We start from the raw sequence: 27,483 nt of genomic DNA, 5'->3' as shown, positions 1-27,483 counted from the left end.
CTATGGAGAAAATGTTGTCCTTCATAGATAAACTTATTACCCAGGCATAATCAGTAAGGCAGGCAGCTACATGGCTCAGTGGATAGAGTGCTGGATCTGGAGTCTATAAGACTCATTTTCTGGAATTCAAATCTGGTCTCAGATACTTATTAGTTCTGTGACCCTGGACAAGTCACTTAAACCTGTTTGCCTCAGTTTCCTCAGATGCAAAGTGAAATGAAGAAGGAAATGGTAAATCATTTCTTTACCTTTGCCAAGAAAATCCCAAATGGGGTTGTGAAAAGCTGGACATGACTGAAGAACAAACACAACCACAACAATTCAGTAAGTCATGTATTTTGAATTGTTTTTGAGTAGTGACGATTAAGAGCCTACTATATGGCAAGCACTGTGCAAAGTACTGGTGATACAGAGCAATAAAGTCTTTGTTCTCAAGCAGATAATACTTTAATTAAAAAATACAACATAGAGGCGGCCAGGTGGCACAGTGAGTAAAAGCACCGGCCTCAGAATCGGGAGACCTGGGATCAGTTCCGGGCTCATATACTTAACACCCACACAAAATAACTAGCCGTGTAACCTTGAGCAAGTTACTTAACCCAGATTGCTTTTAAAAGAAAAAATACAACACACAGGGGCGGCTAGGTGGCGCAGTGAGTAGAGCGCCAGCCCTGGAGCCAGGAGGACCTGGGTTCGGATCCAGCCTTGGACATTTAACCACACACACACACACACACACACACACACACACACACACACACACGCACACTAGTTGTGTGACCTTGGGCAGGTCACTTGACCCCAATTGCCCTCCAAAAAAAAATACAACATATATATGAGGGTTTAGCTTCAGGGAGAACAGAAAGTCCCAGAATCCCTAAGAGTTCAGATGGTAAGATGTTCCTCCTTCAGGTATGCCAGAAGGTCAAATGGATTTATCACTCACCACCACCCCCAGATTTATATTGGTATCTTGTTTTGTATCACTTACATTTTCCTCTATATCCTTCCCCAAGAGCCACTGCTAATAAAAAATAATTATTTTTTTGCTTTTTGGAGGACAATTGGGCTTAAGTGACTTGCCCAAGGTCACATGGCTAGTTTTTGTGTTAAGTATCTAGGGCCAAATCTGAACCCAGGTCCTCCTGACTCCAGGGCCAGAGCTCTATTCACTGCGCTACCTAGCTGCCTCCAAAAATAAATTTTTTTAAAGAAAAGAAATTCTGTAAAACTGATTTAAATGCACTGAAAAAATCTGACATTACATGTAATAATCCACACCTATGGACCCCCATGCTCTCTGCAAAGGAGTATGGATGGTATCTTTTCATATCCTTCTTTGGAGTTGTTTATTCTTTGCCATTTTATAACTTTCTTTTTCAATTTTTTTTGTGGTTATTCTTATAACTTATACTTTTGTGGTCACTGTACAAATTGTTTCCTTGGCTCTGCTTACTTCTCTTTATATCAGTTCACTAAAGTCTTTCTAGATTTTTCTGTATTAATCATATTTGTCAATTCTTATAGCACGATAGTGTCTATCGCTTTCATGTACTACAAGATGTATAGCTATTTCCCAATCAATGGGCACCAATTTTGTTTCTAGATCTTCAATATCACACAAAAAAATGCTACTTTAACTCCTTTGTTTTATTTGAGAATTTTCCTTTTATCAATTACCTTGTTAAGTATTGAGTAGTAGAATCTCTGGGTCAAAGGTCAAGAGAATTTTAGCCATTTTATTTACTTACATAAGTTCCTTTCCAAAAGGGTTGTACCAATTCACAGCTCCAGCAACAATGCATTAACATGTCTATATATCCACAACCCCTCTAACACTGACAATCTTCATCTTTAATTATCTTTGCCAATTTGCAAGGTCTGAGGTAAAACCTCTGGGTTGTTTTGATTTGCATTTCCCCTTAGTACTAATGAGTTAGAGAATTTTTCATACCCGTTCTTTAAGAATTCTTTGTTTATATCCTCTGATTATTGATCAACTGGAAAATAGCTTTTGGTCTTAAATTTGTTAGCTGTCTATACATACGTGTGTGTATAAGATCATGCTATAAATAAATTAGAACAGAGAAGCCAACCTTTCAGTTCTGGGAAGAAGCCAAATTCTTAATCAAATAAGGAATAGAGATGATTGGAAAAGATAAAATAATTTTGATTACATGAAACTGGGAAGGAAACATTCTTTATTCCTGCTATTTACTAGGAAAGCTTTTAGTAATTCTGATGAAATGGATTTGTTCTAATCTAAGCTCTCTCTTACTCTATCCCCTTTATGACCAATGGTACACAGATGTAAGACAGCCAAAGTTAGACGTGCTCTATAACCAGTAAACAAAAAGAAATTAACTCAATTAGACTAAAGTCAACCCACCGACATTGGTTTCTGGCTGAGAACAAACCCTGACACAACAGAATTATATCTAAGGAATCCACTAAAATCCAATCCAGTCTAATAGGTGTTACGTATTACATATATGCCTACCATGTGCAAGAGATATAAAGCAAAATGAAAAATATCTCTGGCCCCTTTACATTCTTCTGAGAGTGAATATATAAACAGGTAAGATTATATGTGATTCATATACAAAAATATTTATAGCAGCTCTTTTTGTGGTGGTCAAGAACTGGAAATTGAGGGGATACCCATCAACTGGGAAATGGCTGAACAAGTTGTAGTATATGAATGTAATGGAATACTATTGTTACATAAGAAATGATAAGCAGGCAGATTTCAGAAAAACCTGGGAAGACTTGCATGAACTGAAGCTGAGTGAACTGAGCAGAACCAGGAGAACATTGAACACAGTAACAGCAACATTATGTGATGATCGACTTTCACAGACTTAGCTATTCTCAGCAATGCAATTCTCAGCAATTCCAAAAGACTCATAATGGAAAATGCAATCCACATCCAGAGAAAGAACTACGTACGGAGTCTGAATGCAGATTGAAGCATATTTTTTCCTTTTTTTTTTCTTTCTGGAGGTTTTGCCCTTTCCTCTTCACAACATGATTAGTGTAGAAATGTTTAATATTTACACATGTATGGCCTATATCAGATTGCATGCCGTCTTGGGGTGGGGGGAGGACAAAATTTAAAACTCAAACCTTGTAAAGGTAAATGCTGAAAACTAAAAACATTAAAAAAAAAAAAGGTTGTAATGTGATTATTTCAGGAAGAGAGCACTAATAACTGGAATGTGCTATAAGGAAAAACTTCCCAAAGAAAGTGGCTAGGAATTGTAAGAAATAATTGGGGGGGGGGGGGGAAAGAAGGAGCAGCAGCACAAACTAGATCACTGAGTGCATAAAGGAGAAAAATGTGAAATACATTTGTAAAAGTATGCAGAAGCCAAACTGATAGGTCCCAAATGCCAATCTGAAGCATCTGTATTGAAACACAGAGGCAATAGGGAGCTACTGAAGGTTCTTGAAAAAGGGAACAATACAGCTAGACTTGTGCTTTAGGATACTTGTTTTGGTAGCTGTGAGGATGAAATGTAAAGAAACTAGAAGCTTGGAGTCAGTTAAAAGGGTACTGCAACAGTCCAGACTAGGGTTGAACTAAAGCAGTAATTGTGTGAAGAGAAGATAAAAGAAATGATTCAGAGGTAGACTCAACAAAACTTGGTAACTGACAAAATACAGTAAAAGGGAAATTAAAAAGAGTTAATAAGAGTTGAGGATTACTCCAAGGTGGCAAAACTGGACATTTTAAAAGATGGTGATTGGGTATGGAAATCTATCTTACCCTACAGGAAAGTAGGGGGAAAGGGGATAAGATAGAAAGGAGGGCAGATTGGTTGGGGGAGGGGGTAATGAGAAGCAAACACTTTTGAGGAGGGAGAGGGTCAAAGGAGAGAATAGAATAAACAGGGGGCAGGATAGGATGAAAAGAAATAGAGTTAGGTCTTTCACAACATGATTATTATGGAAGTGCTTTGTATGACTACACATGTGTAATCTGTATCGAATTGCTTGCCTTCTCAATGATGATGGGTAGGGACAGAGGAAGAGAGAATTTGAAACTCAAAAGTTTTAAAAACAAATAGTTAAAACTGTTTTTACGTGCAACTGGAGAATAAGATATACAGGCAATAGGGTATAGAAATCTATCTTGTCCCACAGAAAAATAGAAGAAGGGGATAAAGGGGGTGGGGTGATAGAAGGGAGAGCAGATTGGGGGAAAGGGTAATCAGAATGCATGCTGTCTTGGGGTGGGGGAAGAGATGGGGAAAAATTTTGGAACTCAAAATCTTATGGAAGTAAATGTTGAAAACTAAAAATGAATTAATTTTTTTTTTAAATAGTGATGCTCTCAAGAGAAATAGGTAAGTTTAGAAGAGGGTTAAGTTTAAAGGGATATAACACATCATGAGGAAAGCTAAGCATTATTTGTAAATGACTATAGCTTCCTTCTATTTCTTTCATTTTTTTTAAAGTTAGGAAATAATTTAAACAATGAACTCTGCCAGAACGATATTAAAACGGCATAAAAGGAGATGTTTGTGAATTTTAGCTTACAAGTATCTTTGAAGTCTAAAAAAAATTCACCTTGGAAATTAAAAAAAAAAAAAAACCCCGAATGGAGGAAAACCAGGGACAGGCCAAAAAGGAATTATATGGATCTTTCTTATATCACAACTAAAACTTGTTCAGAAGACTCTTGCAAGTACTTAACTCAATAACATTTATTAAATGCCAAAATATATTAAAAAAAAAAAAAAAAAGCAAAAGTAGGGGCGGCCAGGTAGCACAGCGAGTAAGAGCACCGGCTCCAGTGTTGGGATGACCTGGGATCGAATCCCGGGCTCAGACACTTAGCACCACACCCAGAAATAACTGGCTGGGTAACCTTGAGCAAGTTACTTAACCCCAATTGCTTAAAAAAAGCAAAAGCAAAAAACTTGGGGCAGCTAGGTGGTGCAGTGAATAGAGCACTGGCCCTGGAGTCAGGAGAGCTTCAGTTCAAATCTGACCTCAGACCCTTAACACAAAAACTAGCCTTGTGACCTTGGGCAAGTCACTTAATCCCAATTGCCCTATCTTCCCCCCTCAAAAAAAAACATTTATTAGATGTCAATTTTGTACAAAGGACTGAGGATACAAAAACAAAAACTTAAACAATCTCTTATTTTCAAGAATCTTATAATAAAGAATATGCACAGTAGACAATGGATATAGGTAGTTAAATACAAATTAGTGAGGACACTATCATCTGGGGAATCAGAAAAGGTTGTATATAAAAGGTGGTGCTTGAGTTGAATCATGAATGAAGAATAGAATCCTATGATATTGTTGTTCATCCTTCATACCGAAAAAAGACCAATGACATCACAATGTTTGGCTCAAGGTACAGTGTGTTTAACTGGCTGATCAGTCTAACATGAGCTCAGAAGGCTCTCCACAGGTTGGGAACAGATAGTCCATTTGAATACTTGAGATGGAAATGTCTCTAACTTTGTGTAACTCACATTTCCTGTGCTCATTGAGCACAAGATTTTCTTTGATGTGGGCATGCCAAGCTGGGAGGTCCTATACCAGCGTCTCCCGTGTCTTACAATCAATACTAAAGATCTTCAGAAAGTCCTTGACAGTGACCTTGTATCACTTCTTCTGACCTCTGTGGAAGCATTTGCCTTGTGTGAATTCCCTGTTAAATAGTCTTATAGGTAAACATGTGTTTGGAGGTTGGGTAAGAAGAGTGTATTGTAGGTAAAAAGGACAGAAAGGAAAGGCATGGAAATAGGAGATGGAGCACCATATATGAGAACTGAGAGGAGAGTTTGAATGGATCTCAAGGTATAGGAAATGGAGTAATGTATAATGAAGCTGGGCTTTAAATGATAAAAGGTAATTTATATTTGCTCCTAGAGACAATAAGGAACCACTGGAGTCTTTTGAGTGAAGGAATAGCATAATCGAATCTATACTTAATCTATATATTTCTTTGTTAGCTGGATAGGAGATAGATTGGAGTGGGGAAGAGACTTGAGGCAGGGAGAATAATTAGGAAGCTACTGCAATAGTGTAGGTGATAGGTGATTAAGGGTCTGAATAAAGGTAGTAACCACGTGATTATAAAGTGCTGTACTAGAGATATTTCGAACATAGAAAAGGTAAGGTTTGGAGACTGACTGGATATGTGGGAAGTGGGAGTGGAGAGAAGGTATCACCAACCTGTGAACCTGGGAAAAAATGGCAATGCTTTTAAACAAAAATAGAAGTTTGCAATAGATGTGGATTGGGGTTAGGAGTTGAAATAACAAATGTTTTAGCCAAAGTTGAATTTGAAACTTGGGGATATCCAATTTGAAACGGTCCAACAACAAATAAGTGAGGTGGGACTGAAGCACAAGAGAGAAATTAGGGCTGAATACATAGATCTGTCAGTTACCTACATATAGATGAGAGAATATATAGAAAGAGAGTGTAGTCAAAAGGGTCAACTACTGCAGAAAGGTCAAGAAAGATAAGAATGGAGAAAAGATAAGATTTAGCAACTGAGACCACTGGAAACTTTGGAGATAGAAGTTTCAGCTAAATTATAAATAAGGTTAGAAGTCAGATTTTGCCAAGGGTTAAAGAGTGAGTGCAAGTCTAAGAAGGGAAGAAAATGAATAGAGATAGCTTTTTTTCTAGGAGTATGGCTGAGAAAGGAACAGTAATATTAGGGTCTAGTGAAGGTGTTTTTTAAAATTTAATTAATTTATTTACTTTTAGTTTACAACATTAAGTTCCACAAGCTTTTAAGTTCCAAATTTTATCCCTCTTACCTCTCTTCTCCCTACCCCCTTATGGCGGCATGTAATCCGATATAGGTTCTACAAATACCTTCACATGAAACATTAGTTAAGTTGTAAAGAAGGATTATAACCAATGGAATGAACAATGAGAAAAAAGGAACAAAATAAAACAAAAAAAGAGAGAGCAAGTAGTTTCCTTTAACCTGCATTCAGACTCCAAAGTTCTTTCTCTGGATGTGGATATCCTTTCCATCATGAGTCTTTTGAAGTTGTCTTCTAACCTTGTATTGCTGAGAGGAGCCCAGTCTATCAAAGTTGGTCATCACAGATATGATGTGTCTGTAATTGTGCACAATGTTCTACTGGTTCTGCTCCTCTCACTCAGCAACAGTTTACGTAAGTGTCTCCAGGTTATTATGAAGTCCATCTGCTCCTCATTTCTTATAGCACAATAGCATTCCATTACATTCATATGCCACAACTTGTTTAGTCATTCCCCAACTGATGGGCATCCCCCTGATTTCCAATTCTTTGCCACCACAAAAAGAAGTGCTATAAATATTTTCCTACATATAGGTCCTTTTCCCACTTATATGATCTCTTTGGGATACAGCCCTGGAAGTGGTACTGCTGAGTCAAAGCCCTTTGGGCATAGTTCCAAATTGCTCTCCAAAATGGCTGAATCAATTCTCAACTCCACCCACAATGCATTAGTGTTAGAATTTTTCCATATCTCTTCCATCATTTATCATTTTCCTGTTTTGTCATGTTAGCCAATCTGACCAGTGAGATGTGGTACCAAAAAGTTGTTTTGATTTGCATAGAGCATTTTTTTATGATTATAGATACCTTTAATTTCTTCCTCTGAAAACTGCCTGTTCATATCCTTTGACCATTTATCAACTGGGGAATGACTTGTATTCTTATACATTTGACTACGTTCTCTGTATATTTTAGTTCATTTCAAATGAATTTTATTTTGGTATATGGTATAAGATACTGGTCTATGCCCAGTTTCTACCAAACTATTTTCCAGTTTTCTCAGCAGTTTTTGTCAAATAGTAGGTTCTTGTCCCAAAAGCTGGAGCCTTTGGGTTTATCAAACAATAATTACTATAATCATTAACTATTGTGTCTTGTATATCTAATCTACTCTACTGATCCATTAATCTATTCCTCAGTCACTATCAAGTAGTTTTGAGGACTGCTGCTTTATAATACAGTTTAAAATCTGGTATGGCTAGGCCACCTTCCCTAGTATTTCTTTTCATTAATTCCCTTGATATTCTGGACCTTTATGTTCTTCCAAATGAATTTTGTTACTATTTTTTCAAGATTTATAAAATAATTTTTGGTAGATTGATTGGTATGGCACTAAACAGGTAAATTAATTTAAAGTTGTCATTTTAATTTTATTAGCTCAATCTAGCCATGAGCAACTGATGTTTTTTCCAATTATTTAGATCTGTCCTTATTTGTGTGAAGTGTTTTGTAATTGTGTTCATATAGTTCCTGGATTTGTTTTGGCAGCCAGACTCCCCAATAGTTTATATTGTCTACAGTAACATGAAATGGAATTTCTCTTTCTATTTCTTGCTGTTGGGCTTTGTTAGAAATATATAGGAATGCCAAGTATTTATGTAGGTTTATTTTATATCCTGCAATTTTGCCAAATTTATTTATTGTCTCAAATAGTTTACTTGATTCTCTAGGATTGTCTAAGTATATCATATCATCTGCAAAAAGTGATAGCTTAGTCTCTTCTTTGCTAATCTAATTCCTTCAACTTCTTTTTCTTCTCTTATTGCTACAGCTAATGTTTCTAGTACCAAATTGAATAATGGGTGATAGTAGACATCCTTGTTTCACCCTTGATCTTATTGGGAATGCTTCTAGCTTATTGCCTTTATATATAATACTTGCTAATGGTTTTAGATAGGTGCTACTTATTATTTTAAGGAAGACTTCGTTTATTCCTATGCTTTCTAGTGTTTTTAATAGGAATGGGTGTTGTATTTTGTCAAAAGCATTTTCTACATGTACGGAGATAATCATATGGTTTCTACTAGTTTTGTTGTTGATATGATCAATTATACTGATAGTTATCCTAATATCGAACCATCCGTGCATTCCTGGAATAAATCCTACCTGATCAAAGTGTATTGTTCTTGTGATAAGTTGCTGTAATCTTTTTGCTAAAATTTTATTTAAAATTTTTGATCTATATTCATGAGGGTAATTGGTCTATAATTTTATTTCTCTGTTTTGGCTCTTCTCAATTTAAGTATCAGTACCATATTTGTATCATAAAAAGAATTTGGTAGGACTCCTCCAATTTTCCCACACAGTCTATATATAAAGTATTGGAATTAATTGTTCTTTAAATGTTTGATAGAATTTGCTTGTAAATCCATCTGGCCCTGGAGATATTTTTTTTCCTAGGGAGTTCATTGATGGCTTGTTCAATTTCTTTTTCTGAGATGGTATTATTTAAGTATTTTATTTCTTCTTCATTTAATCTGGGCAATTCATATTTTTGTAAATATTCATCCATTTCACTAATATTGTCAAATCTGTGGGCATATAATTGGATAAAATAATTCTTAATTATTGTTTTAATTTCCTCTTCATTGGAGGTAAATTTACCCTTTTCATTTTAGATACTGGTAATTTGGTTTTCTTCTTTCTTTTTTTAAATCAGATTGACTATAGGTTTATCAATTTTATTGGTTTTTTTCATAAAATCAGCTCTTAGTTTTATTTATTAGTTCAATTAGCTTTCTTAATTTCAATTTTATTAATCTCCTTTGATTTTCAGTATTTCTAATTTTGTATTTAATCCAGGATTTTCAATTTGTTCCTTTTCTAGCTTTTTCAGTCATACACCCAATTCACTGATCTCCTTTTCCTCTATTTTATTCATGTAAGCATTAAGAGATATAAAACTTCCCCTAAGAATCACTTTCACTGCATCTCATAAGGTTTGGTATGATGTCTCATTATTGTCATCCTCTGGAATGAAGTTAACGACTGTTTCTATGATTTGTTGTTTGACCCACTCATTCTTTAGTATTAGATTAGTTTCCAGTTAGTTTTTTGTCTATCTTTCCATGGCCCTTTTTTTACATATATTTTTATTGCATCATGATCTGAAGAGGATACATTTAATATTTCTGCCTTTCTGCACTCGATTGTGAGGCTTTTATGCCCTAGTACATGGCCAATTTTTGTGTATGTGCCATATACCACTGAGAAGAAGGTATATTCCTTTTTATTCCCATTCAATTTTCTCCAGAGGTCTATCATATCTACCTTCTCTAAAATTCTATTCACCTCCTTCCTTATTTTGAGGTTAAATTTATCAAGTTCAGATAGAGGGAGGTTGAGGTCCCCCATTCATATAGTTTGGCTATCTATTTCTTCCTCTAACTCCCTTAACTTCTCCTCTAAGAATCTGGATGCTATACTACTTGGTGCATATATGTTTAGTGACGATACTGCTTCATTGTCAATGGTGCCTTTTAGCAGGATATAGTTTCCTTCCTTATCTCTTTTAATTAGATCTATTTTTACTTTTGCTTGTCTGAGATTAGGATTGCTACCCCTACTTTTTTTTACTTTAGCTGAAGCATAGTATATTCTACTCTAGCTTTTTACCTTTACCCTGTGTGTATCCCCCTGTTTCAGATGTGTTTCTTGTAAACAGCATATTGTAGGATTACGGTTTTTAATCCATTCTGCTATCCACCCCTGGTTTTATGAGAGAGTTCATCCCATTCACATTCACAGTTATGATTACTATCTGTGACTTTCTCTCCATCCATCATATTCCTTCCCCTGTTTATGCTTTTATTTCTTCCCTTCTCCCTTCCCCTCCTTAAGTTTTCCTTCTGACCACTGCCTCCCTCAATATTCCCTCCCTGTCAGCCCCCCTCCCTTTTCCTACCCTTTCCCCTTACTACTTCCTCCCTCCCTTCTAAATCCCCACCTTTTCTTTCCCCTTTCCCCTCCTACTGACTGAAGTGCACGTTAGATTTTTATACTTAATAAAGAATATTATTTCTTCCTTGAAGCAAATTCGATGAGGGTAAATATCAAATAATGCTCCTTTCCCTCCCTTCTTTCCCTCTACTATACAAGTTTTTGTGTCTCTTCACATTAGATTCTTCTACTTAACTGAGTATGCTATTCTCTCCTTGAACCAAAACCAATGAGAGTAAAGCTCATATGATGCTCATCTCCCTCCCTTCTTTCCCTCTACTATAATATATTTTATGCCTCTTCATGAGGCATAATTTACCCTTTTCTGCTTCCTCCTTTCCTCTTCTCCTATTGCAATCCATTTGAACCCCTTAATAAGGTTTTTAAAAATCATCACATTAGTTAATTTATACCTACACCCTCTATCTATCTATCTATCTATCTATCTATCTATCTATCTATCTATCTATCTATCTCCCTTTTAAACGTCATGATAATTATGCAATTCTCAATATTGACAGGTATCATCCTCCCCTATAGGGATGTAAACAGTTTGCTCTTATTGACTAACAAATTGTGTGTGTGTGTGTGTGTTTTCCCTGTTTACCTTTTCATGTCTCTTGAGTCTTATATTCGGAGATCAAATTTTCCCTTAAGCTCTGGCCTTTTTATCAAGAAGGTCTGGAAGTCCCTGTAATGCCATGCACAGAAGCTTTTCAGAAGAATGCTACTGTTAACAGCTTTTAAAGTTCTGATTACACAGTATAGTGATCCCTCTATTTATTCCATGACAAAAGCAAAGCATCCACAGAAAATTAAGGTACAGCATTCACAATATTACAACTTATCACAGAAAATCACAATATAATATTCACAACATAGTCTGAAAGTAAAATAGTCACTCTTAAGTTAACTCAATCAGTCACTTATCAGTAATCTCAAAATACATAGTCAAAGTCTTCCACTCATGGGGCAAAATCTTGATTAACTCAGTCACTTATTCACCAATCAATTACTAAGTATCATACACAAAACCCTCCACCCTTAGGTCACTAGTAACTATAATTCCATAATTATTCAGTACCCAAGGAGAGGTCTTTTCATCTTGACTTGGGGCCTATTCTGAGATTCCCTGGATCCCCTTTCATGGGGATTCTACCTGGATTCACCAGACTGTCACCTGGGTTCAAAGGCAGACAGCTCCCAGTTCCTTGACCAGCTCTCTGGGCAGGTCCTGAAGTTCACTGGGTCTGGTCCATGTCAGATCCTTCACCATTTCTGCTCCAGGGAATTCAAGGCTCAACCAAGCCACAAACAAAGTCTCAGCATCCCAGTCATGCTTCTGGGCTCCTGGGTTCTCGTCCAGAAGAAGCTCCCACCACCACAAGCTCCCAGGAAATTCTGGCTCAGTTCTCCATTCTTCTGTAGCTGCTCTGCCACCAGATCTTAGTCTCAAGAAAATTCTGACTATGCTTCTCTGGAGCTTTTCTTACATACACAGCATTAGCTACTTCCTGTTTCATCCAACCCCCTCCTGGAGTTCATACCTTCTGCTTCCCCAACAGAGGCTTGATCAGTTACTGAGTGCTAAGTATCTGCTACTTTTGCCAACACAAAGGGATCTTCAAATTCAAAATTACATTACCATCACAGTCCCTTATTTCATTGAATGACCATCTCCTTGCCTGAAAGATTATGCTCAATTTTGCTGGGTAGTTGATCCTTGGTTATAGTCCAAGCTCTTTTGGCTTGGAAAATATCATATTCCTATCCCTCCTATCTTTTAATGTAGAAGATGCTAGGTCCTATGTGATACTGACTATAGTTCCAGGATATTTGAATTGTTTCTTTCTGGCTGCTTGCATTATTTTCTCCTTGACCTGCTAATTCTGTAATTTGCCTACAATATTCCTTCGACTTTTCAATTTGGAAACTCTCTCAGGAGGTGTTCAATGGATTCTTTTGATAACTATTTTACCCTCTGGTTCTAGGACCTCAGTGCAGTTTTCCTTGACGATTTCTTGGAAGATGCTGTCCAGGCTCTTTTTTTTCATCATGGCTTTCAGGCAGACCTATAAGTCTTAGATTATCTCTCCAAGATCTGTTTTTTAGGTCAGTTGCTTTTCCATGAGTTATTTTATTTTTCTTCTATTTTTTCATTCTCTAGATTTTCTTTTTGACTGATTCTTGACGCCTCCCTGGGCTAGAGCTCAGGCAGGTTCAGCAGCTGGTGGATGGGGCTGCACTGATGTCTGCCAATTCCCCTGGTTGTGGGAAGGCACACCTGGAGTTATGGTGTTAGCTCTTGCTGACTCCACCCCCACTTAGGGTTCACGATCTCCCCCTGGTCGGCTGAGATGGGGTTTGTTGGACACCTCCCGTCCTGCAATTTAGCCTCAGCACAGTAACAGCCATAGCCACACCCTTCCTCTAGGACTCCCAAGCCTGCTGCTGGTTCCACTATTTCAGGATTTTACACTGGGGCAATATTCTCTGGGTTTTTCAAAGTCAGAGAAGGAGATGAGAGCAGCTACGGTTTACTCTGCTATTCTGGCTCCTGAAAGTTAAGGTAAGTGACTTTTAAACACCTAGACTATGGGCTGCTAGCACCACAGTAGCTGCTGCCAGTGCCGCAGGTCCTGCACTTGTCTCTTACCCAACTCTGACAGACCCCCATCCTGTGGTGAGAGGTTTGGGAATTGCCCCTGTGGTGGGTGAGTTAGTTTGCCCCAGCTAGCTCCAGCTTTGCTGTGGTTGGGTCTATGCTGATACAGCCCATGCACTCTGTGCTACCCCTCCTGGCTCAACAGATCCTACCATCTATACTTTTCTGGGCTAGAAATATGTCACACGCCACTTTGCAATGGATTTTGCCACTCTAAAAACCATTCAGATTCACTTTGTAGAGGTTATTGAAGGAATTCAACAGTGAGTTCAGATGAGTGAGTTCATATGAGTTCCAGCTTTCACTTCACCATCTTGGCTCCACCCCCCTAGTGAAGGTTTTTTAAGGAGAGATCTGAACATATTTGAAGGCTTTGAAGACTACTGAGAAGGATGGAGCAATCTGCTGAGGAAAAAATTTGATCAAAAGCACACATAGGGGGTGGCTAGGTGGCACAGTGAATAGAACATGGGTCCTGGAGTCCAGAGGAACTGAGTTCAAATCCAGCCTCAGACACTTGACACACTTCCTAGCTGTGTGACTTTGGGCAAGTTACTTAACCCCAACTGCCCTCCAAAAACAAAAAACACAAAAAGAAAAAAAAGAGCACATACAGGGACATGTAGGTGGAGTAGTAGATAAAGCACCAGCCCTGGAGTCAGGAGGACCTGAGTTCAAATTCAGCCTCAGACACTTGACACTTACTAGTTGTGTGAGTGACACTTATCAGTTGTGTAAACCTGGTCACCTAACCCTGACTGCCTCGCAAAACAAAAAGGAAAAAAAAAAGGACACATATAAGAAGTGGTTGGTCTTTAGAAAATGGAAGAAAAGAGAAAATGGGAATGATTTCAAGGAAGTTTTGAGATGAAGTAAATGAAAAAGAGAGGCCTACAATGAAAGTTCTCATTTTTCTCAATAAATTTTAAAGTAAGGCACTCAGCTAAAAGGTTGAGGGAGAAGGTGCTGTCAAGAATGTTGAGGAAAGAAGAGGTCTAGAATAAGGAGGAAAAAAAGTACTGCCTTGCAATACTAAGGGCCCATTGAATTTAGATCACACAAATTGAACTAAATAAAGAAGAAATCTAATGAACTTATAAAACACAAAGACTCAAATGAAATGCTTTTGTGAAGACCATCAAGCAATATGAACAACAGGATCTTAGAGACAATTGTGTAAAAGATGTTGTTCAACAATATTAAACTGCCTGCAATGCCTGCTTTTTCATCTTTTCAAAAAGAATATCCTCAAAATGTACAGAGAACTTTTTCATGAAGATTAGCATAAAATAAGAATTTAGGCATATAAATATAGTTGCTAATATCATATTAGTCATTTTTTTTTTCATTTTAAAGCCACATTCATCTTTTCTATTTTGGGGTGAATTTTCTTTTTCTTTGAAATATAGTAGAAATTGATACCTGAGTGCTTTTAAGTTTATATAACCTTCAGCTTGGATTTTTTTCAATGTGTCAAGTCCAGAATTCTAAGCATACTTCACAAAATTCCAGATTTGGAAAGGAACTTATAGGTTATCAATTCCAATGCCTACCCAATGCATAAATATTGTCTGTTATGTTGTCAGGTTATCAATTGACAGAGTATCCTACTGAATGCATAAATATTGTCTGTTACTTGGCTCTAACAGAAGACCTCCAGTGAAGGGAGATTAATTACCTTCCAGTCAATCAACAAAAGTTCCTACAAAACAATGCACTTCATTTTTGGACAGTTCTAATTGTTAGGATGTTTGGGGTTAAACTGAGTCAAAATCTCCTTTCCTATATAACTTTCATCTACAAATGGTCTTTCATACAAAACCAAACAGTTTAAAATCACTTACATGCAATTATTCTTCACATATTCTGAAAGAGACCATGTCTTCCCTATTTTCTTTTCCCCTGGCTAAACACCTTCAATCCCTTTATTTAATCTTCATATAACACTGTCTTCTATTCAGTCTCTTCACCACTCTGTGGCACTCAGAATGGAAAACAACAGTCCTAATGGAATCTGTCTAGGGGAGTGTATGCATATTTTATCTCCCCTGATTTGTAGGCTGCACTCCAAATGTTAAGATTGCTTCTTTCCTCTTCCACCTCACATTAATCTAATAGTATCCTAAAACATATAGGTCTTTTTCAAAATTGCTGTCTATAGCTGTGTCAAGGGTAAAACTTTTAGATTTATTCTTAATAAATTTTATCTTATTTGCTTCAGTTCACCATCCCAACCTGTCAAGATGAATGTCTTTTAATTTTCTATTTTTATGAACATAACCATCAACAAAGAGGAACATTTCCATGTACAAAGGACAGAAAATGAGGACTATACATGAAATTATCATCCTATTACATACAGTTTTTCTTAAAAATAAATATTAAATGTAACCAACTGCCTTACTTTGTTCCCTCTGCTGCTTTTGCATTTTGAAAACTATTTCATTGATGCTTTTCTTTCCAATTTTTCTTTTTGCACCACTGTCACTATTCCCCATACCCCATCTTCCCTCTCTACCAAAATAAAATCTCTCCCTTATAAGAAATATATTTAGGCAAGCAAATCAAATCTATACCATCGGCCATATATGAAATTTTGTCTCAGTCCATACTTTTAGTCCATTAATGCTCCCTGCCAAGAGGTGGGAAGCATGATTCATCATCAGTCTACTTTATTGAACAGTTTTTTTCAATTCTTTCAAAAAAAATTTTAAAAATGTTATTACAGTCACATAAATAGTTCTCTTGATTCTGTTCTCTTCACACTACATTAATTCATAAAACTTCTCTTTCTTCATTTCTTATGTATGGTACAACAATATTTCATTACATTTACTTATTATCATTTGTTTATCCATTCCCCAACTGACAGACATCTACTTTGTTTTCAATTAATAATAGTAATGATGATGATGATGATAATGCTAACATTACATAATGCAAGGCACTATGCTTTACAATTCTTTTCTCATTTAAACCTCATAATACCTCCGGGAGATAGGTGCTGTTATCCTCATGTTATAGACGAGGAAACTGAGGCAAACAGAGGTTAAGTAACTTGTTCAGGGTTGCACAGCTAGCATCTGAGGGCGAATCTGAACTCAGGTTTTCTTGACTGGGGCCTAGCACTCTATCCACTGCTCCAGTTAGTCATAAATATTTATGTAGATATGGGACCTTTTCCTCTTTCAGTGATTTCCATAGAGGTATTACTAGGTCAGAGTATGTATACTCTAATGACTTTGGGGTCTAGTTCCAAATTGCCTTCTAGAATGGTTGGACTAATTCAGAGCTCTACCAATACTGCATTAGTTTGCCCATAAATCAACCAATTAACAATCACTTATTAGGCACTTACCAGATGTTAGACAATGAGTTTACATGTTAAAGAATAAAACAATCCTAGCTGAAAGACCTCCCCACAGTCCTAAAACTTTTCTTTTTTTATCTTCTTTGTCAATTTGAGTTATGTGAGATAGAACCTCAGAGTTGTTTTTGCATTTCTCTTAAAATCAGTCGGTTGGAGCATTTTTGTTTTTTCTTCCTTTTTTCTTTATCTTTCCTTTTTGAGGCAATTGGGATTAAGCAATCTGCCCAGGATTACACAGCTAGGAAGAGTCTCAGAACTGATTTGACCTCAGGTTGTCCTGACTCCAGTGCTGGTGCTCTGTCTACTGTACCACCTAGCTGCCCTGGAGCATTTTTATATGGTTTTTGATAACTTATATTTCTTCTTTTGAAAAATGCCCATTCACATCTTTAGAGTACTTATCTCTCAGGGAATAATTCTATCAATTTCCTATATATTGGGGGCGGCTAGGTGGCGCAGTGAGTAGAGCACCAGCTCCAGAGTCAGAAGGACCTGGGTTAGGATCTGGGACACACACACAGCGCCCTTGGGCAAGTCACTTAACCCCAACTGCCCTCCAAAAAAAAAAAAAAGCAAAAACAAACAAAAAATTTTCTATATATATTTTGGCTACTGGGTCTTTATCAGAGAGATTCACTATAAAGATCTGTCTCCTTCCCTGCAAAAAAAAAAAAGGGGGAGGAAAATAGGTTCCTTTTAATTCTAACTACACTGGTTTTGTTTGGTACGAATCAGTTAACATCCCTATTCTATTAGATTTGGCTCAACAAAACAACCAAAAAAACATTTCTAACAATTAATAATTCCTAAAAATTCAATTAACTGTCTTAGGAGGTAATGAGCTCAGCATTACTGAAGAGCGTCAAGTGTAGGCAACAAGCATTTATTAGGCAATTACTATATGCCAGGCACTGTGTAGGATGTCAGAGATGTTGCAGAGGGTTTAATGATTCAGGCACAGGCAGAACTGGACAACATCCAAGGTCCCTTCCAATTCATAAATAAAACAAAATAAATAAATAAAATAAGTAAAATAGTCACATATCAAATACCTAAAGGCAGTAACACTGAGAACTATTTAAAATATATTTTTCTTGACTCTTATGATCAAATATTAACATAATTTCAGTACAATAATGTTTAATCTTGAGTTTCATTTACCTACTAGGTAGGTATGCAGTGTTTTGGCCTTATCAGCAAAATAATGAAAGAGAATTCAGTATTTGGAAATGAATTCCTTTCAGCACTACTATTTTCTTGCTTTCTTGCCATCAGATCTCCTGGTAACCTTAGTATTGTATTTTGAAAGCTTCTAAAGAAAGGTAGTAGTGTGGATTGCCAGGAAACAAAAGCAGACAGGTAACTTTGGTACCTAGAAATTAGAGGCTTGAGAACTCTTTTCAGGTAAAGGAAGTAAGTGGCCTTTCAGAAAAAACAGCAGTTTCAACCAACAGCTAGAGATTGTGCAAGTGGTAACTGCAACCATAGAGGAAAGACTTTACTCAAATTTAGCTTAAGAAAAAAAAAAGGAAACTATAAGCACCATATTGATAATTTCATGAAACAGCATTATCTTCAGTCAGGGAGGCACAAAAAAATCATGTAAATAGTCCTTCCAAGAACATTATTTAGTGGTTAGTAACATTTGCATTTTAAAGCTGGAGAAAGTGGATACAAAGACTACAAACTTCCTGTTAATCCAAAGAACAGGAAGGGGCTGGATAAGGGACCCAAATTTTCTGATTCTTCTACTGCTTTGTCAATTATTATTCTAATATAAAACTGTTATCCAAGCAACAGGGATGGGGGTGGAGATGGTTAGGCTTCCATTACAAAAAATGCCAACTAAAGTAGAGAAGTTGTAAAAAGAAAATTTGATAGAACTGAGGCTCTGATAATTATTGCCTTTAGGACAACTGAACGGCAATAAATTCTCTGTAAAATCTAGCTAAAGTTATAAGAGATTATTAAGAATAGCTTTCCTTGTAGATACTAAATGACCATTCCTTTAAAAGCCCAAGTTAGGCTTTGTGTTATCAAATCAAATATGGTGTATCTAAAAGTTCATTTCTGAATGGTACAAATAAGAGAATGTGGCAAGAATGATGATTTAAAAAAAAGTATTTCCAGGAAGGTAACTGATGAGGGGTCCCTGATCCATGTTACCTGAGGAATGGTTGAAGGAGGGGGCTTCCAGCAAGGATGTCAAAGTCAAAGGTTCCAGTCAAGTACAGTTCCTCTAAGAAATGCTATAGCAACATGTTTTTGATGAAAAAGGATTCCAGGTGAAATTCCAGTAAACTACTCCATATAGTCCAAGACTTCACAAGAAGATGACTAGAATCTTATGGGTATTGTGGTCTAAGGACCACTCAGAGGAATCTGAAGTCAGCTTTATCTTGGAAAATGAGGCCTGACGCCAATGGGCTCTCAGGCTCTAGCCTGTCCATGCTACAGCAAGGGATAAAGAATGGTAAGTGATTGACCTAGAAGATCAATATGGGAAGGAAGAAGCTCCCAAGCAATATTAATCTTGGGGCCCTCTAGGAGGTGTGAAGTCAGACTGATCCATCTCCCTTAAGGGGAGGGACCTAAGGATACCAACTGACAAAGTCAGTAGCCAGCTCCCAGAAAACTACTGTACAAAGAGACAAAAAGGCTGAGGACAGCAACCTCCAGTGGTACCCAATGACTGACTTATCCCAAGGCTTAGTCACCCCATCCAGAATTTTGGCAAGAGAGCAAAAGTTGTGCCCAAATTAAAATGAGGATGGTGCCTCGGCTACCAATGAGCACAGGAAGGGGCAGATCCTGGACTTGGCACAAATTCCAACCTAGGAACTGAGGTGGGAGCTATAAGTAAAAAGAAAAGAAAATACCTTGGGGGGGGAGGGGCAGGGAGAGCTCAAGAACTATAATTAGAATAAAAATAAAACTATAATAATTAGAATAAAGTAAGACTCAGGCCTTACTTACATGTGAATTTACTTACAAGTGATTTCTACTTACAAGTGAATTCTACTAGTCAAAGAATAATAAATTAGCTTTAGTACTAAACAAATTATTTGCAAAAATAGGGAAAGAAATCATCATATCAACTTCTTGAGATAAACATGGTTCTGATATCCAGACAAGGCAGAAATTAAGCAGGGAAACAAAACTAGAAACCAATATCTCTAAAGACTATTGATACAATAATACTGAATAAAATATTAGCAAGGAAGATATAGCGACATATTTTTAAAAGTATAGACTTATAATATACCAAGTTGGATTTACACAGGGAATATAGGGTTGTTCAACATTAGGAAAACTATAAATGAAACAGAACAGAAAAATGGAAATACATAAATTATATAACAGTTGCAGAAAAAGCCTTGAACAAAATAACATATTAATGTTAAAAACACTAAGGGGACCTACATGGAGCATTGGGTAGAGCATTGGTCCTGGAGCATAAAATGTAGCGTCTAGAACTGAACATAAACATTTTACTAAAGTAAAAGACACAAGAGCATAAAATCATCATGATATTGTGCTATATGAAGAATGGTTGAAAGAAACAAGGATGCTTAACCTGCAGAAGAGAAGACCGAAAGGAACATAATAGTTGTCTTCATGTATTTTAAGGGTTGTTCCATACAAAAGCAATTAGACTTGTTTTACTTTGTCTGAGATGCTGAATTAGAAATACTGGTTACAATCTGGAAAAAAGTAAATTTAGATTTAATTAATATAAGGAAAAGTTCCCTAGCATTTAGAGATATGTAAAAATGAAATCAGGGCTGGTCATGGCTATGCATGCCATGATGAGGCAGTTAGGTGGCATAGTAGATAAAAGGCTGAGTCTAAAGTCAAGAAGACTTGAGTTCAAATTTGACCTTATATACTTCCTGTGTGACCTTGGGTAAGTCGCTTAACCTATGTCTGCCTCAGTGTCTTTATGTATAAAATAAGAGTATCTACCTCCCAGGGTTGTTCTAAGGACCAAATGAAATAAGTTATAAAACAATTAATTAGCACAGTGAATGGCACATAGTAAGCACTATATATGTGTTAACTATTATTATTGTTCTTATTAATCCCAGCTGCTGGATAAGCCTGAGGCTAAGGGAATTGCTTGAGTAAAGGCATTCTGAACTGCAAATAAGCTGAAGTTCACATTAAGTTCAGTATATATGTGATAACCTCTTGAAAGCAGAGGACTCTCAGACTGACTTGACTACCTTATGAGGGGAAAACCAGATGAGGTTAAAAAAAAATAGGAGGAGGTCAAAGCTTCTGTGTTGGTCATTATTAGGATTTGGCTTAGGGAATGGTGGCTGCACTTCTAGCCTAGGTGAAATTGAAAGACCCAGTCTTAAAATAAAAACAACAAAAATGGAGAAAAGACGGTCTTGGGAGGTAGTGTGTTTGCCTTCATTGGAAAGCTTCAAACAAGACTGGACAACTTCTTGTCAGGTATACTGTACAAGATATTCTTGTTTAGATAAAGGCTAGACTAAGGATAGCCTCTTGGGATCCTGTGACTCATGCCTGGAGTCATGCTCAAAAGAAACATATCTGATAGGAGTAGAATAGTAATCTATTAGAATGGAATGGAATGGCACGTATAAAACATTTACAATGTGCCAAGCACTGCATGAAACTCAGAATACAAACAGAAAAGACAGTCCTTGTTCTCAAGGAACTCACATGTTAATTAGGAGAGGTAACACATATAAGAAGAGAAAGGTTCAAGTTCCAAAAAGACAGAAAAGCCACTAGGTCATGGAATTAAGATTTTAAAGCTGGAAGAGACCTCAGAGGTAAGTACAACCCTTTTATTTTACAGAAGAAACTGAAGCACATAGAAGCTAGGCAACTTGTCCAGAGTCATACAGCTAATTAAGTGTAGGAGGCAAGATTTGAACTCAGGTCTTCCTGACTCCAAGTCTAACCACTGTACCACCCAGCTGTCCTTAGGGTCTGGAAGGCAAAGCAACAGGGCAGATAGTTAAGTTTCAGTGGACTTAGGAAAGCAATGGCAGGACAAATGGCCCTTGACTAATGACTGCTGGGGGAAAATGTAGTAGAACCAAGGATCAGAGATAAGGGCTGTAAAGTACTTCAGGTAGTGGTGAGAATGAGACTATCAGCATCCAAATGAGTGCAGCTCATGGGAACAGAGCAGTGTGGGAGTAAGAGAGACAAAAGAGGGTAGGAAAAGGGTTCCCCAAAGGCTGCTCCTCCCTGGTCCTTGGTGACAGCTGGGATAGGGGAGAAGAAAGCCACTGGTTTCCCATGGCAGGACAAGATATCTTCTCCTCTGGCATGCTTTAAAAAAAAAAAAAAAGAGAGAGACATACATACATGGTAATCTAAATGGGAAAGCTTAAAGGGGAGTGTACTTGATGAGTATAAAAGTCACAAAAGAAGAATTTATAAAGTTGTCTGAGTATACTATGGACTAGAAAAATAGAAGAAATGAATGGTGAATTCCTGATATAGATCACAAAACCAGCAAATGGGAAAGATATAATTGATGCCTCTCAACTATCTGAAAATCAATCAGCTAAAGGTTTCTTTCTATTGAAAGAAAATATTTCCTTACTTTCTTCTAACAGTTTCTTCTTTCAGAAAGAAGAGGAAGTGATAAAGGAATTGTTGTTCTGGATTTAATTCTGACCAACAAGGTTGTTTAAGTGGAAATGACAACTATAATAAAAAAGTTATTGGATCGTCGTTGACTAGGTGAGAGCTAAGAAAAGGGACTTTTTGCATAGTTAAGTGTTTATTGATCTAGGCCTAGGAAGATGATCAGAAGGTAGAGGGAAAGGGCATTAGATATGGGTGAAGGATTCAGGTTTGCATTCTGGACTTGGACAAATCACTTTCTCTAGAGCTCTCTTTGTTGCCTGTAAAAGGAAGATGATCTTTTCCTGCAATACATACATATAACAAAGTGATTGTAAAGAAAGTGTTTTGCAAATCATCAAACTCTTAACAAAAAACTGAAGCACATAGAAGCTAAGCAACTTGTCCAGAGTCAATTTAGAATGAGTCAACTGAAGTTAACAAAAGGTGCTAATGACATTTAAAAGTTTTTTATGACTATGATTATATAAAGATCAAGGAATGGCTGTTGTTCCTTGGAGTAAAATGGTTCAGGGTTAACATGCAACAGAAATTGAAACTGCTTACATTAAGGGCCTACTATGTGCCAGGCACTGTGCTAAGAGCTAAGGATACCAAAAAAACAAAAAACAAACAAAAAAACCAAAAAGATAGTCCAATGTCATCAAGAACTTCACAATCTGATGGGGCAAACAACATGCAAACAACTATGTACAAACTAGTTATATATAGGATAAATAGGAAATCATGATCAGAGCAAAGATAACAGAATTAAAGAGGGTTTGGGGAAAACTTCCTGTATAAGATGGAGTTTTAGCAAGGACTTAAGCCAGAGGAGTCCAGATGAGGAGGGATAGAATACCAAGGACAAAGTAGTGCCAGTGAAAATGCCTAGATTCAAGAGATGGAATGTCTTTTTCAATGAACAGAAAGGAGGTCAGTGTCAGTTAATCAGAGGATGTGAGGGAGGAAAGAGTAGTAGAAAGTGTATGAAGATTGAAAAGGTGTGTGAGGGGGCAAGAGCTAGGTTTTTGAAGGGTTTTGAATATCCAACAGAGGATTTTATATTTGATCCTGGAGATGATAGGGAGCCACTGAAGTTTACTGAGTGTGTGTATGTTAGTGAGATGGTAGGACTTGCATTTTGGGAAAATCACTTTAGTAGCTGAATGGAGAAGGGAGAAACTTGAGGCAGGCCGACCCACGAACAAGCTATTACAATAGTATACAGGGGTAAGGAGATGAGGGTAATGGTACCAGGGTAGTGGTAGCAGCACTGTCAGAGGAGTAAAAAGGACATACAAGAGATGTTACAAAGGTAAAATCAACAAGACTTGACAACAGATTGGATATGAGGGGATGGTGACAGTGACGAGTCAAGGATGACACCTAGGTCATGTCCTTGTTTGACTAAGAGGATGATGGTTCCCTTGACAGTAATAGGGAAGACTGGAAAGGAAAATGGTTTAGGAAGAAAGATTATGAATTGAGTTTTTTACATGCAGAATTTAAGATATCTAGTGGATATCCAGTTCAAGATGTTTAACAGGAAGTTGGAGATGTGAGAGTAGAGATCTGGAGTGAAGTCAGAGCTGGATAAGAAGATCTGAAACTCATCAATATAGTGCTTGCTTCAGCAGCACATATACTAAAATTGGAAAGATACAGAGAAACTTAACATGGCCCCCACACAAGGATGACACATAAATTCATAAAGCATTCCATAGTTTAAAAAAAGGGGGGGGAGAAACTCATCAATATAGAAATGATAATCATATCCATGGAAGATGATGCAAATCACTGTAAAAAAGAGTAAAGAAGGCAGAAAAGAAAGCCCAGGATGAAGATTAGGAAAAGGCCATGGGATTTGGTAATTAAGAGATCACTGAGGGGCAGCTAGGTGGCACAGTGGATAGAGCACTGGCCCTGGAGTCTGAAGAACCTGAGTTTAAATCTGGCTTCAGACACTTGACACTTACTAGTGGTATGAACCTGGGCAACTCATTTAACCCTAACTGCCTCCTCACCCCCCCAACCATTGTTAACTTTGGGGAGAGCAATTTTGGTTAAACAATGGTACTGGAAGCCAGTGTAGAGTTAAGAAAAAAGAGGAGGTAGTGGAAGCACCCAGTATACACAGTTTTCTCAAGGAATTAAGGTAATAGAAATATGATGAGATAGCTAGCTGGGGATAGATGGATCAAAAGAGGCATTTTGAAGGACTGGGAGACATAGCATGTTTGCAGGCAGTAGGGAAGCAGCCAACAGACATGAAGAGACTGAAGATGAATGAGAGAATAGGAATGAGAAAGGAGGTAATATGTTGCAGGAGATAGGATGATGGAATAAGATCACTTGTGCATGTAGAGAGGTTGGCCTTTCTACTATTGTTAACCTCCTTTCTTTTATGGGTAAGTTCAGCCCATTCACATTCAGTTAAGATTGTTAACTGTATATTTCCCTCCATCCTATCCTCTTAAACTTTTTCTTCCCTTTGTTTCACACCCCTCTTTTTAAAAGAGGATGGTGAGAGAAAAAGTGTATTCTCACCATAAGGGCTCTAGTTTTGGCACACTCTGCTCCTGTACTCCTGGCCCTCCTCTCTTTTCCTCACTCAGAGAAGGTTCTTATCCTTTCATTTATTTTAAACCTCATTTCACCATTCACCCTTTCTAGTCAGAGAGTATGTTTTGCTTTGAACTACTTTCTCCTTTAACTTATCCTATCTTCCTCTTCTTACACCTTTTGCTTCTCTTGTTTCCATCTTCTTTCCCTGTTAAGTAAAATGTACTGCTTTACCCAACTCTGTGTGTTTAGGCACAAATATGTGTATTATTCCTTTTTGGGACCAATTCTGATCAGAGTGAGATTCAAATATCATCTTCTCTCTTCATTCCTGCTTCACCTTGTTTGTATTATCTTCTATTTGCACACCTTGATTATGATTCAGTCTGATGTGATTTCTAGATCTTTGTGGAATTTTTGGCTGTACTTCCTATTACTCTTCCACACTGGCTCTTGTTCAAATATTTAAAAGACTTTCATATGGAAGAAGCTTTAGATTTACTCCATGAGTTCTCTAAGAGGGTTATAGTCAAGGAACAATGAAAGGAAGTTAAAGAAAAGCAAATTTTAGTTTAAAGTTAGGAAGAACATTCTAAAAATTGTAGCTATCTGAAAACAGCATGGGCTTCCAACTAGAGGTTTTTGAAGCAGACTTCTGAAGCATCTGATAGGATGGTATGGAGAAGAACCACACACAGTAAAAGTTAGTAAACTTTAAGCCCTTCTAACTCTGAGTCTATGATGGTCTGAATTTAAAAATTATTATAGTAGTTAAACATGACTATACATTTTATTTTTTCCTTAAAGGGAGATATATTTTTACATATTTTATTTATGAACTCTAATGTGAAATTGTGAGAAGCAACTAACTAAAAATCTAACTTATGTTGAGTACTACACAAAAGTACTTTAGAAAGAAAAATACCAAAGTACAAAAGCAATGTGCACAAAAAAGACTTCCAATTATTTTTGCTGTATTGATATCTATGAGATAGGTATATTACCAAAGGACAGGTAGATGGAAATATGAATGATTTAAGTTAAGGATCAAGTCTAAATGAATAGCATATACAGTAGAGTACCTAGCTTCATACTATAGTAACAGTTCTGAAAAGGTATGTAAATAGAACTTTCGTTTTTTTTTTTTTTTAATTATTTTAAACGGACTAGGAGAGCCTGTTATTTAAAGGGATATCGATGTGAAGCCTTTGGTAAAATGAATACCATCCTCTTTGCAGTGTATCTTATTTGATAAAAAATAGCTAGACTATTACAATAATACCCTAACTTGTGTTCCCTTCCAATTTATTCTACGTACCATTGCAAGTTTAGCAGACAATGTGGTATAGAGGAAAGAGGACTAGATCTGCCAAAAGGAAAAATCTCTATTCAAATATTCCTTCTCCATCTCCTGTCACTTACTACCTGTGTGGTCACAGGCAAGTCATTTAACCTCTTGGCCAGGTTCCTTACATATAAAATGTGGAAAATCATAATATCTATAGTATATATCCTATGTAGTTGTATGAATCAAATGAGAAGGTATGTAAACATGATTTTCAAACCAATCATCTGCTAATGTTGGTGGTTGCGGCAGGAGTAGCAGTAATAATAAGAAGAAGCAATAAATACTTGGTATTTTTAAATATAATACAATTGGTTTCTCCTACCCTCACTCCCTTCTAAAATCTCCATTGATTGCTCTCTATATATTGACGGTCCTCTAAAATATAGCCCTAAACTGACTTTGAGATTTGCCTTCCACTATCCAAGTTTTCCTTTCTTGGGCTGTTCCTTTTGTCTGGAAAATCATCCATTATTTACCCTTGATTTCAGCTTCTGTACACATTCTAGCCTATTAAGTCTCTGATCTTGATTCTGGCTCTTTAAATAGCTCCTTCAAATTTCCCACCCATGGTGCCATTCCAGACCCTAGGATTGCTTTATTTTCTAAGGACTCTAAATTTCCTCTCAACAGTAACAAAGATACTGGTTTATCTATCATGTGGATATTACAGAGCAGATTCATGCTTGAGTAAGGACTTAACTGTAACACCTTTAAGGTCCCTTGCAATTCATACTCTATGATTCTAAGAATTACAAGAACTATAGATGATCAGGAGTGGGGGCAGGATGGTTAGAGTGGAGAAGGGAAAAAGCAGGAAAAACATAACATGTTTAAAAAAAGAAAAGCAAGATATTAAAATTCTAAATAAAAAAGCAAGCAAAAATGTGTACAAACGACTGAGGACAAGGTAGGCAATGATTTTAAAAGAAAATCTGTCTATTTGACCCTTCTACTGATACAAAAAAGAAAAAATTCAAGTATAACATCTTACCTTTTTTCCTAATACCTGACAATGGTAATATACATACAGTGAAAAAATTGTGACACTCAAAATATGTGCTGTCTTCCTTACCTAACCCTGAAGTTACTGGCAATAAGTACATACTGCAAATGATTTTTTATAATGAAATGGGTACTCCCCTTATTAATTAAGATCACAACCAATCCATTTCTT

General features: G+C 36.9%; 1 protein-coding gene and 1 non-coding gene across 2 annotated transcripts in view; one reads left to right on the top strand and one right to left on the bottom strand.

Annotated features, from left to right (window-relative positions):
• Window positions 1–27,483, bottom strand: part of KPNA3 (karyopherin subunit alpha 3) — a 108,081-nt gene that overhangs the window by 66,145 nt on the left and 14,453 nt on the right. The window lies entirely within an intron of this gene.
• LOC138142611 (U6 spliceosomal RNA) lies at window positions 24,021–24,127 on the top strand. The gene has a single exon (XR_011163485.1). It is a non-coding gene; the product is annotated as a U6 spliceosomal RNA (small nuclear RNA).

This window comes from Petaurus breviceps, unplaced genomic scaffold (assembly GCF_028583685.1).
Source record: "Petaurus breviceps papuanus isolate PSGF00001 unplaced genomic scaffold, PetGlider_PUasm1.0 90594, whole genome shotgun sequence".
Classification (NCBI taxonomy): Eukaryota; Metazoa; Chordata; class Mammalia; order Diprotodontia; family Petauridae; genus Petaurus; species Petaurus breviceps.
Note: the sequence above shows the minus strand (reverse complement) of the source record. Positions and strands in the feature narration are given on the sequence as shown.